The following is a 12,614-nucleotide window of genomic DNA, read 5'->3' as shown; positions in this document are numbered from 1 at the left end:
TTAGTGGGCTAATTAATATACGTACCTTTCATTTGGCCACCATTAAAGTGGAATCTTTAGACTTTTTGACATATGAATCCTTGTTGTAATGAGAGAAAAATACAACATCAAAGTAAGTAATGGCTGGTTCTTGAATTTTAAAGGCTGAGATGCCTTATACAATGCTGGCAGAAAGATGAAAATGTTTGATTTTATGAGATAACAGCTCAGTAAATTGGTAAGATTGCTTTATTACAACAAACAACAATTTTAACACTTATCTGTATATTTATTACAGAAACATGATGCAGGACAAATAAGACAGGAAAACATATCTCCTTGAACAGGCTTTTCAAAATGTCACCAAAAAAATCTATATATTTGCCTCTATATGCCTGCAAGATACTTGCCAAAATCCCCTTAGATACAGTTCAGAATCTTATAATACTGATAAAAGACTCTTTAAACTGATAGTTTCAGTAAAAAGAAGGAAGAAGTTTTTTTTTTAAGAAGGAAGAAGTTTTGAGAGATAAAATAACTTTGAACAACAATGTATATGACCTTAAATGCAGTTTATGCATGATTTGTTATGCTGTTTATCTTTACAAAGATTTAAAGATGAGCATAGAGTACAGATATAACAATTTTCATAGATTAAATAAATTATTCTTATGTAGCATGTAGTCATTTCTATAAAAATGTTAAGCATAATGCTCTTATTTGAAAATTTAACTTTCTTGCTATTAAATTGCTACTGGAAGTAAATTGGTTTTTCCTTACATTCTTTTGCACATTTTACAGTAATATAACCCACCATAAAAGTAAACTTAGTGCTTATAATATAAACTTAAAACTACATTCCACTTTTAAGTAGTAAGTAGTTTAAGTGTCATATTAACTATTTGGACCAAATACTAAGTCTTTAGGTGCATTACGAATTCAATATATAGTTACAAGTAGAAGTGTGCTATTATCCCCTAAGGCTCTGAAAAAGTGAATTAATCTCCCAGGTCTCAAAATTTACCACACATGAATAATTAAGGTATTTTGAGAATTTTCAACATACAGAATTGATAAAGTAGAAAGGGAACAACCAGTTTACAGAAGATGAATTTCAAATTGGCTACTATCAGGAAAGAAAGTGGCAAAATTCCAGTAGCTTTTATTATATACTAGTAGATTTTCTGATCTTCTGGTGTTGGGAGTAAACTTCCATGACCTCAATTTCTATCTGAATTGAGTCTTACATGATGGCAATGTTTTCAAGTTGTTGCCAAATATAGAAGAATACTAAGCATCTTTATTGGAAACTCTCCTGAACCAAAAGTAGAAAGGGGAAAAATATTGGGAGGTGACTAATACCGAATACTATAGTTTGGCTAGAAATATACAGGAGAGCAGGAAGTAATGAGACGGTAACATTTAGAGATCTAGTTCCAGTTCAAAATGGCGACACTGAAAGAACCTGAACTCACCTCCTCCTAAGAACACATCAAATCTAGAGCTATATATCAAACAATCTTATTTGGGAAAAACAAAACCAAAAACTAAACACTGACAGAATGACTCCTTTGCATTTGAAAATGAGAAGGAAACCACCTCCTGCATAAGGAAAGCAGAGATGCAATCTCACCATAAACTCCTCCCCTGGCTCAGTGATCCACAATTGCAGGTGGTGGTGGGGAAATAAAAATCCGGAACTTCAACTTGAGGAACAAAGTTTTTATACCCCAAATTGGGCACTCCATTTTTAAGACTGATATGTGAGAGACAAGCCTCAAAAACATCTGACTTTGAAGACCAATAAGTCTTAACCCCATGAACCCATTATGCTGTGGCAAATAAAGGCCTCCTTTGCACAGTCATTCATTTTAAGGCTCAGTATAGAAGAAACCCCTTGAAAAAGTGCATAGACTTTATGTGAGACAGAATAATTTGCAAATTTTAGCACATTGGTCTGAGGGTCAGGTGTCTGCTGAAATACTCTTAATAATCTTTAGACACAGAGACAAGTGGACAGCATATTTCTACTCTCCCTCAGGCCTACTAAAGTTGATGTACAACACCTTTTATTTTCTTTTATTCTTACTTTCCTTTCCCTTTTTATTTTTTACTTTTCTATTTTTTCTTTTTTTTTTTACAGCAGTTTCCACCTTTGCATTCCTTCTCCACCTCACTGGAGCCAGTGGAAACAATTTTTCCACTCTCCCTCTGTCACACCCCAGAGCACTAGTATCTTCTAAAATAAAGCTTCCACACATATCTGGTGCCCAAATTTTTACATTTGATGACCTGACTTTTGTGGCTGCTGCCTAAGGGATAGCTCTTGATCACTTGACTATGGAGACCTAGGAGGCCTACGATTATAAGTCCTGTTGGACTGTAACAATTGAACAGTTTGTAGTATACTACCACTACCAGGATACTACACTGATATCAGGTTGAAATACACATGTTCTTCTGAAAAAGAGATTATTTGGTTGTGACCTTTACATTCCTCTGCCTTGCTTCATCTCATTGGTACCTTACATATAGTAGTTTATACCTTCTCTGGTACCATGATTTTTGTGGCTGCTGCCAAAGGACACCTCTACATTGCCTAGCTCTGGTGGCTAGCAGGGCTTACACTCATAGTTCTCATAGAGCCGTAGCCAATGGACTAAGTATTCTTTTACAATTACCACCCTGAGGGTACAGCAAGGGACAACAGACCCAAGACCTCACTCTTTCTGTGAAAGAGGTATAATTAGCTTATTATCAAAGCAGCAGCCTGAACGTCAGGTTTCTAATTAAGCATATATCTAAGGCCTGACTGTAAATCTTTCCTGAGACCTTAGAGGGTGGCACTATTGTGGGAGGGCAAGACCTCAGCGGGTAAAAGAAACAATGACAACAGGGGCAGACATAAATGGCAACAGCTTTATACGTGTGGCAAAAGCCAATTATTCCTGCCATTGGTCCAAACTGAAAGCAGTACATGTTGAAAACAGCAATGATGGTGGATAAATAGCCAGGCCTACTGAGGTCAATTCTCCCACCCCCACAAACCCCTAGTTAATGCTTCTGTGGGACCCATGCACTTAGACATGTATGCAGTTCCCTGCTACCCCTCTCATGATTGGTTTCTTGAGTTATTTTTCCTTCCTTATCTCCACATACTTCACATTCTACAATAATAAAATGGAGAGCCAACCAGGACTCAGGACTTCACTTTGGCACTTGCACTTCTTGGTGGTGCCCCTGACAGTGTAGCCCCTTTTGGGTGACTCTTTGTTCCAAGATATTGATTCTGAGTAATCGTTCCATCTCTCATCAGAACTCACCACATGGCAGCACTATTTTATGCTCTTCCTTTGCCATGCTTCAGAGTGCCAGCACCTCTGGGGTATTTATATGTATCTGGTGCCCCAGTTTCTATGTATGGCGCCCTGATTTCTACAGCTGCCACCCAGGGGATAATACTTGAATACCTGTCTCTGCTGGCCAGGGAACATTATGTTTCTGGGCCCCACAGGTCTGTGACAATCAGAAATATAGTTCTTGGGAGGCTACTATCCCTAAGGCACTGCATAGGCAGCAGGCTGAAACACACACCCATCTATTCTCTCTTGCTTATCCTAGACCTTCAGTCTTAGGGGCAGGTTTAAAATATGGCACACACGTAGAGCTATAAAGTTGCTCTCAGAAAATATAGGTTAGGGAACACTACGTTTTTCCACCCCTCTACCTCACTATGGCTTATTGGCATTTCCCAGAATAAAGACTATACACTTATGTGAAAGCCCAATTTCTGTGACTGCTGCTCAGGGAACAACTATAGCCTGGCCCTGGTGTCCAGTGGAGCTCACTTTTGCAGTCTTATGAGACTACACATATTTTCATTCTCTAAAAGCTGTTGCCTGAGGGTCTGGTTTTTAATCAGACTGAATATAGATGCTGATTGAGATCCTCTGGAACTTTTACATATTGGCACACCCTCAACTTCTAGGGGCTATTAAAAATAAAATAGGCTGTCTGGATAATCACAAAGGTCTGAGAGAAAACCGAGAGCTAGGGGAGGGTTGAACAATAAAGTTCAATTCCTATATGAGGCCAAACCTTCGTAACAGGGAGAGATGGTTGTTTCATCTAATGTCTACAAACCAAAACAGAGAGTCAAGGAAAATGAAAAAAGGAACATTTTCCAAATGAAAGAAAAAGATAAAACCTCAGGGAAGAAAATACTTAATGAAACAGAGATAAATAATTTACTTGATAAAGAGTTCAAAGTAATGGTTGTAAAGATGCTCACTGGGATGCCTGGGTAGCTCAGTTGGCTAAGTATCTAACTCTTGATTTTGGCTCAGGTCATGATCTGAGTTGTGCGATCAAACCCTGCAACTGGCTTCATGCTCAGCACAGAGTCTGCTTGAGATTCTCTCTTTCCTTCTGCCTCTGTCCCTCCCCCTACACACTCTCTCTCCCTTTCTTTCTCTCTCAAATAAGTAAAATATATTTTTAAAGTTCGCACTGAACTCAGGAGAAGAATAAATAAACACAGTGAGAACTCCAACAGAGATAGAAAACATGAGAAAGTACCAAACAGGAGTCACAAAAGCTAAAGAATATATTGACTGAACTGAGAAATACATTAGAAGGGATCAATAGCAGACTAGATTAAACAGGAAGGGTTAGTGAACTCAAAGACAAGTAAGAGAAACTCACCCAATAAAAGGAGAAAAAAAGGAAAAGAGTGAAGATAGCTTAAGGAAATTATGGGGAAACATCAGACCAACTAACACTCACATTGTGGGAGTCAGAAAGAGAAGATAGAAAGAGAGAGACAATTCATTTCAAGAAGTAATGGCTGAAAACTTTCTTAACAAATAGATAAAAAAATTCCAAAGAATTCCAAAAATCATGAACGCACACCAAGAGACATTATAATTTAAAATGTCAAAAGTTAAAGAAAAAGAAAAAATCTTAAAAGCAGCAAGAGAAGAACAAATTGTTACAGACAAAAAAAACCCCACAAAAACAAAAACAAAATGCTGATAAGACTATTAGCAAACTTTTCAGGTCAGAAAGAGTACTATGATATTTCCAAAGTGATGAAAGAAAAAAAAAATCCCAACTAAGAATGCTCTATCTGGCAAAGTCATCATTCAAAATTGAAAGAGAGATAAATAGTTTTTCATACAAGCAAAAGTTAAAATTCTTCAGCACTATACCAGACTTGCAAAAAATATCAAAAGGATTTCCTGAAGGTGAAGAGATGAGACACAAATCAGTAACAAGAAAACACATGAAAGTATAAATCACACTGGAAAAGGTAAATATGGTAAATATAGTGGATTAATTGCTTACAAAGCTAGTATGAAGGTTAAAAGACAAAAGTAGTACAAATAACTGTAACTGCAGTAATTAGGTAATAAACAAGATGTACAATGTGACATCAAAAACAAAATATGGGAGGAGAGTAAAAGTTTAGAGCTTTAGAATGCATTTAAACTCAAGTTGTTATCAACTTAAAATAGACAATTATAAATATAAGTCATTACATGAAACCATCATGGTAACCACAAAGCAAAATTTTGTAGTAAGAGTAATGTCACCAAAATGGTGACATAAGTTTTTTCTGATTTCATGACCCCTCACAAGAACAGCTCACATTTTTAAAAGATTTTATTTATTTATTCATGAGAAACACAGAGAAAGAGGCAGAGACACAGGCAGAGGGAGAAGCAGGCTCCCTGCAGGGAGTTTGACGTGGGACTCGATCCTGGGTCTCTAGGATCACACCCTGAGCCAAAGGCAGATGCTCAACCACTGAGCCACCCAGGTGTCCCCAGCTCACAATTTTTTAAGAAAAAGGAGAGAATCTTAGACCACTGGGGTGAGACAGAAGCACTCTAATTGCACCACAGAGGCGAAGACAAACTACATTAAAAGAGTAAGGGAGATGGCTACACATTGATCACATTGCCCCTTCCCTAGGCCAGCAGAGCATCACACTGAGAGGCTTTCTCTGAGTCACTGGCTTTTCCAATGGGAAAGAACCTAGGGGGAGAACCAGCCCTTCTTTAGCATTGTGGATTGCTTTGTGAGAGCACCTACTCTGACTTTCCATCATGAGGATTGCAGGAGAATCTGCAGAGCTCAACAACTGGGAATCTAACTGTGATGGAGAAGAGGGGAGGGGTTTGCAACAACCAATACATGGATATTGGCAGACCGAGTTCATACATGCAGTGTCCAAAAAGTAATCCTAACCAGAGGCTTTGCTGGTCCACAGAGCCAAAACAGGGGCACACTATGACTAGGGAACTTTGCAAGGCTTGGATATGCCTGATTTGGATCCTCAGGTGAGGATTTTTTCTGGTCTTAGAACCTGGTTTGCCGATGCCCAAGAAACAAGCTGAATCACAACCCCATCTGCAGTGGAGAATGTCTTTAAGCCCCAGAAAGGCTAGCAACAATTTGTGGAAGGAATGCAGCTCAGAAGCAATAAAGCTGAGAGGCAGGTGGGCAGAACTGGTTACCCCAGAGCAAAGGTACTAGGTGTGGAGCATTCCTGTGCTGTGTAAAGGCAGGGAGATTAATTCATATCCAAGCCTGAGAATAGCTCCCAGCACCTACTATTTTAAAAGACTGGGAAAATTGAAGTAGCCTGAAGAAGTTCCTTCCTCTCCTACCCAGATAAGGAATCTGTGACAGTCCCACCCACTGTGGGGAGAATCTTTCAGTTTCAACCAACCAGCAGGGCTGGTGCATATCCTGTAAGCTGTACAGCCCAGTGTCACAGGAACCAAAACATAGGCAGTAAAGCTTAAAGTTTTCAGAGCAATGTCAGTGACCCTCTTTATAAGGGAACATAAGATATGGGTCAACTTGACTTAAGAAAACAAAGAGCTTTAGAAGCTTTAAAGCTATTTTTCCTTCTGTATCCAGACAAATAATTTAATTTGTAGCTATGTTCATTGCTGAATATACCTTTAGCTTGTCAAATCAGAGAAAATAACCAGAGCATACAGGAAGCTGCGTAGCCCATTCAAAAGCTATGCATACAATAGCACTTAAACAGAGAACACAGCCTTGCTTTCCCCTCTCTGCACAGCACAACTGGTGTCCACAATCAAATAGGGAATTAAGTTCACACTCTGCCTGATTCAGATCTCAAACAAGTTGTACAGGTTCTGGGTCCACTACTGCTGCCTGACTAGAGCAGGTAAACTAATTCAAAACCCCACCTATTACTAAATATAGTACCCAGTCCCTACCATCTAGTAAGTATTATCAGAGAATGCAAACCGTTGTGGAGGTTACCCTACAACCTCACCTGGGTAGGGAACAAAACCAGTAGCCCTATCTAATCATTCTGAGCCAATGGTACACCACAGATCACCATTCTCAGAGCTCAAATAGTAGCTTCACCCAGAAATAGACCTTAATAGTAGACCTCATATGCTCAAGGATATTATAAGTAGTCATGCCTAGAAACCCTACTGAGCTGACTGGTGAAGAACTGTCTACCAAAGCAAACATGTGAAGTCTAGAAGACGGGAAAACTGCAAATGCTCAGATATTGAGGTAAGTAATCAAGGCTCACAAAAAAATCAGGTAAATAATGACACGACCAAATGACACTAATAAAACTGACCCTAAAGAAATGGAGAACTGTGAACTATCAAAGAATTTAGAATAATACCATTAAGAAATGTTAGTGAAATCCAAGCAGGGGAAGATAAATAAACATCAGAGCAAAAATCAATGAAATAGAAACTAGAACAGTAGAACAGATCAACAAAACTAGGATCTGGTTCTTTGAAAGAATTAGTAAGATATATAAACCCTAGCCAGACTTATTAAAATGGAAAGAGAGGTGGGGGAGGGGCAAGATGGTGGAAGAGTAGGGTCCCCAAATCACCTGTTCCCACCAAATTACCTATATAACCTTCAAATCATACTGAAAATCTACGAATTCAGCCTGAGATTTAAAGAGAGAACAGCTGGAATGCTACAGTGAGAATTTGCTTCTATCAAGGTAGGAAGATGGGGAAAAAAGAAATAAAGAAACAAAAGGCATCCAAGGGGGGGGGGCGCCCCGTGAGGAGCCAGGCTAAGGCCAGGGAGAGTGCCCCCAGAACAGGAAAGCTCCATACCAGAGAAGCAGGAGCTGCACCAATCTTCCCAGGCGCAAAGGCACTTGCAGGGAGTTAGAGCAGGACCTCAGGAAGGGCAGGGATGCCCTCAGCCTCCCTGGGACACTAACAGACACCTGCGCCCTGGGGAGAGTGCGCCGAGCACCCTAAAGAACTGCAGCAAGGCCTGCGAATTGACCCAGGAGCAGCTCAAAGGGGCTCGCTCCATGGAGAGGGAGCTGCGCGGCCGGCCGGGAGCGCAAATCCAACAGCGCAGGTTCCGGAGCACAGGGAGCCGGGGACAGAGCCCAGGATCCGGCCTCCCCCCAGGACAGGCAGAGGCCAGGAGGGCCCAGGACAGCAAGGATGCTCCTGCCCCGAGCTGAGCAGATCAGGGACCCCGCCCGCGAGCCTCCAGGCCCTGCAGACTGAGAGCTCTGTAGTTACTGTGGGAGCTGAATACAGGGCTCCAGAGCTGGCCGCTGCCACTGTGGTTGTTCCTCCTGGGGCCTCACGGGGTAAACAACCCCCACTGAGCCTGCACTAGACAGGGGGCTGAGCAACTCCCCCAAGTGCTAACACCAGAAAATCGGCACAACAGGCCCCTCCCCCAGAAGACCAGCGAGATGGACAAGTTCAGGGGAAGTCAAGGGACTTAAAGTATACAGAATCAGAAGATACTCCCCCGTGTGTTTTTTTTTCTTTTTGATTTCTGATTGCTTCCCCCATCTTTTTTTTCCTTTTCTTCTTTTTCTCTTTTTCTTCTCTTTTTTCTTTTTTTCATCCTTTTTTATCTTTTTCTCTTTTCTTTCCTTCTTTCTCTCCTCTCTTTTACTCCTTTTCACAAAACAACTTGTTTTTGGCCACTCTGCACTGACCAAAATGACTAGAAGGCAAAAGTCACCTCAAAAGAAACAATCAGAAACACTCATCTCTCCTACAGAGTTACAAAATCTGGATTAAAATTCAATGTCAGAAACCCAAATCAGAAGCACTATTATAAAGCTACTGGTGGCTCAAGAAAAAAAGCATAAAGGACTCAAGAGATTTCAAAAATGCAGAATTTAGATCTAATCAGGCAGAAATTAAAAATCAATTGAATGAGATGCAATCCAAACTAGAAGTCCTAATGACGAGGGTTAACGAGGTGGAAGAACGAGTGAGTGACATAAAACACAAGTTGATGGCAAAGAGGGAAACTGAGGAAAAAAGAGACAAACAATTAAAAGACCATGAGGATAGATTAAGGGAATTAAATGACAGCCTGAGGAAGAAAAACCTACGTTTATTGGGGTTCCCGAGGGCGCCGAAAGGGACAGAGGGCCAGAATATGTATTTGAACAAATCCTAGCTGAAAACTTTCCTAATCTGGGAAGGGAAACAGGCATTCAGATCCAGGAAATAGAGAGAACTCCCCCACCTAAAATCAATAAAAACCGTTCAACACCTAGACACTTAATAGTTAAGCTTGCAAATTCCAAAGATAAAGAGAAGATCCTTAAAGCAGCAAGAGACAAGAAATCCCTGACTTTTATGGGGAGGAGTATTAGGGTAACAGCAGACCTCTCCACAGAGACCTGGTAGGACAGAAAGGGCTGGCAGGATATATTCAGGGTCCTAAATGAGAAAAACATGCAACCAAGAATACTTTATCCAGCAAGGCTCTCATTCAGAATGGAAGTAGAGATAAAGAGCTTCCAAGAGAGGCAGGAACTCAAAGAATATGTGACCTCCAAACCAGCTCTGCAAGAAATTTTAAGGGGCACTCTTCAAATTCCCCTTTAAGAAGACGTCCAGTGGAACAATCCACAAAAACAAGGACTGAATAGATATCATGATGACACTAAACTCATATCTTTCAATAGTAACTCTGAACGTGAACAAGCTTAATGACCCCATCAAAAGGCGAAAGGTGTCAGACTGGATAAAAAAGCAGGACCCATCTATTTGCTCTGTACAAGAGACTCATTTTAGACAGAAGGACACCTATAGCCTGAAAATAAAAGGTTGGAGAACCATTTACCATTCAAATGGTCCTCAAAAGAAAGCAGGGGTAGCCACCCTCATATCAGATAAACTAAAATTTACCCAGAAGACTGTAGTGAGAGCTGAAGAGGGACACTATCTCATACCTAAAGGATCTATCCAACAAGAGGACATAACAATCCTCAATATATATATGCCCCAAATGTGGGAGCTGCCAAATATATCAATCAATTAATAACCAAAGTTAAGATATACTTAGATAATAATACACTTATATTTGGTGACTACAATCTGGCGCTTTCTACCCTCGATAGTTCTTCTAAACACAACATCTCCAAAGAAACGAGAGTTCTAAATGTTACACTGGAACAGATGGATTTCACAGATATCTACAGAACTTTACATCCAAACGCAATTGAATACACATTCTTCTCAATGCAAAAGGTACTTTCTCCAGAATAGACCACATACTGGGTCAAAAATAGGGTCTGAACCGATACCAAAAGAATGGGATCGTCCCCTGCGTATTCTGAGACCATAATGCCTTGAAATTAGAGCTAAATCACAAGAAGAAGCTTGTAAGGACTTAAAACAAGTGGAGGTTAAGGAAAATCCTGCTAAAAGATGAAAGGGTCAACCAGGAAATTAAGGAAGAATTAAAAAGATTCATGGAAACTAATGAGAATGAAGATACAACCGTTCAAAATCATTGGGATGCAGCAAAAGCCATCCTAAGGGGGAAATACATTGCAATACAAGCATCCATTCAAAAACTGGAAAGAACTCAAATACAAGAGCTAACCTTACACATAAAGGAGCTAGAGAAAAAACAGCAAATAGATCCTACACCCGGCAGAAGAAGAGAGTTAATAAAGATTAGAGCAGAACTCAACGAAATCGAGACCAGAAGATCTGTGGAACAGATCAACAAAACCAGGAGATACATCTTTGAAAGAATTAATAACACAGATAAACCATTAGCCAGCCTTATTAAAAAGAAGAGAGAGAAGACTGAAATTAATAAAATCATGAATGAGAAAGGAGAGATCACTACCAACACCAAGGAAATACAAACGATTTTAAATACCTATTATGAACAGCTATACGTCAATAAATTAGGCAATCTAGAAGAAATGGACACATTTCTGGAAAGCCACAAACTATCAAAACTGGAACAGGAAGAACTAGAAAACCTGAACAGGCCAATAACCAGGGAGGAAATTGAAGCAGTCATCAAAAACCTCCCAAGACACAAAAGTCTAGGGCCAGATGGCTTCCCAGGGGAATTCTGTCAAACTTTTAAAGAAGAAACCATACGTATTCTACTAAACCTGGTTGGAAAGATAGAAAGAGATGGAGTACTTCCAAATTCGTTCTATGAGGCCAGCATCACCTTAATTCCAAAACCAGACAAAGACCGCACCAAAAAAGGAGAATTACAGAGCAATATCCCTGATGAACATGGATGCAAAAATTCTCAACAAGATACTGGCCAATAGGATCCAACAGCACATTAAGAAAATTATTCACCCTGACCAAGTAGGATTTATCCCCGGGACACAAGGCTGGTTCAACACTCGTAAAACAATCAATGTGATTCTTCATATCTGTAAGAGAAAAACCAAGAACCATATGATCCTCTCATTAGATGCAGAGAAAGTATTTCACAAAATACAGCATCCATTCCTGAACAAAAATCTTCAGAGTGTAGGGATAGAGGGAACATTCCTCAACATCTTAAAAGCCATCTACGAAAAGCCCACAGCAAATATCATTCTCAGTGGGGAAGCACTGGGAGCCTTTCCCCTAAGATCAGGAACAAGACAGGGATGTCCACCCTCACCACTGCTATTCAGCATAGTATTGGAAGTCCTAGCCTCAGCAATCAGGCAAAAAAAAGACATTAAAGCATTCAAATTGGCAAAGAAGAAGGCAAACTCTCCCTCTTCACTGATGACATGACACTCTACATAGAAAACCCAAAAGCCTCCACCCCAAGATTGCTAGAACTCATACAGCAATTTGGTAGTGTGGCAGGATACAAAATTAATGCCCAGAAATCAGTGGCATTTCTATACACTAACAATGAGACTGAAGATAGAGAAATTAGGGAGTCAATCCCATTTACAATTGCACCCAAAAGCATAAGATACCTAGGAATAAACCTATCCAAAGAGGTAAAGGATCTATACCCTAAAAACTGTAGAACACTTCTGAAAGAAATTGAGGAAGACACAAAGAGGTGGAAAAATATTCCATGCTCATGAATTGGTATTGTGAAAATGTCAATGTTACCCAGGGCAATTTACACGTTTAATGCAATCCCTATCAAAATAGCATGGACTATCTTCAGAGAGTTAGAACAAATTATTTTAAGATTTGTGTGGAATCAGAAAAGACCCCGAATAGCCAGGGGAATTTTAAAAAAGAAAACTATAGCTGGGGGCATCACAATGCCAGATTTCAGGTTGTACTACAAAGCTGTGGTCATCAAGACAGTGTGGTCCTGGCACAAAAACAGACACATAG

Source organism: Canis lupus, chromosome X, assembly GCF_048164855.1.
Source record: "Canis lupus baileyi chromosome X, mCanLup2.hap1, whole genome shotgun sequence".
Lineage (NCBI taxonomy): Eukaryota > Metazoa > Chordata > Mammalia > Carnivora > Canidae > Canis > Canis lupus.
Note: the sequence above shows the minus strand (reverse complement) of the source record.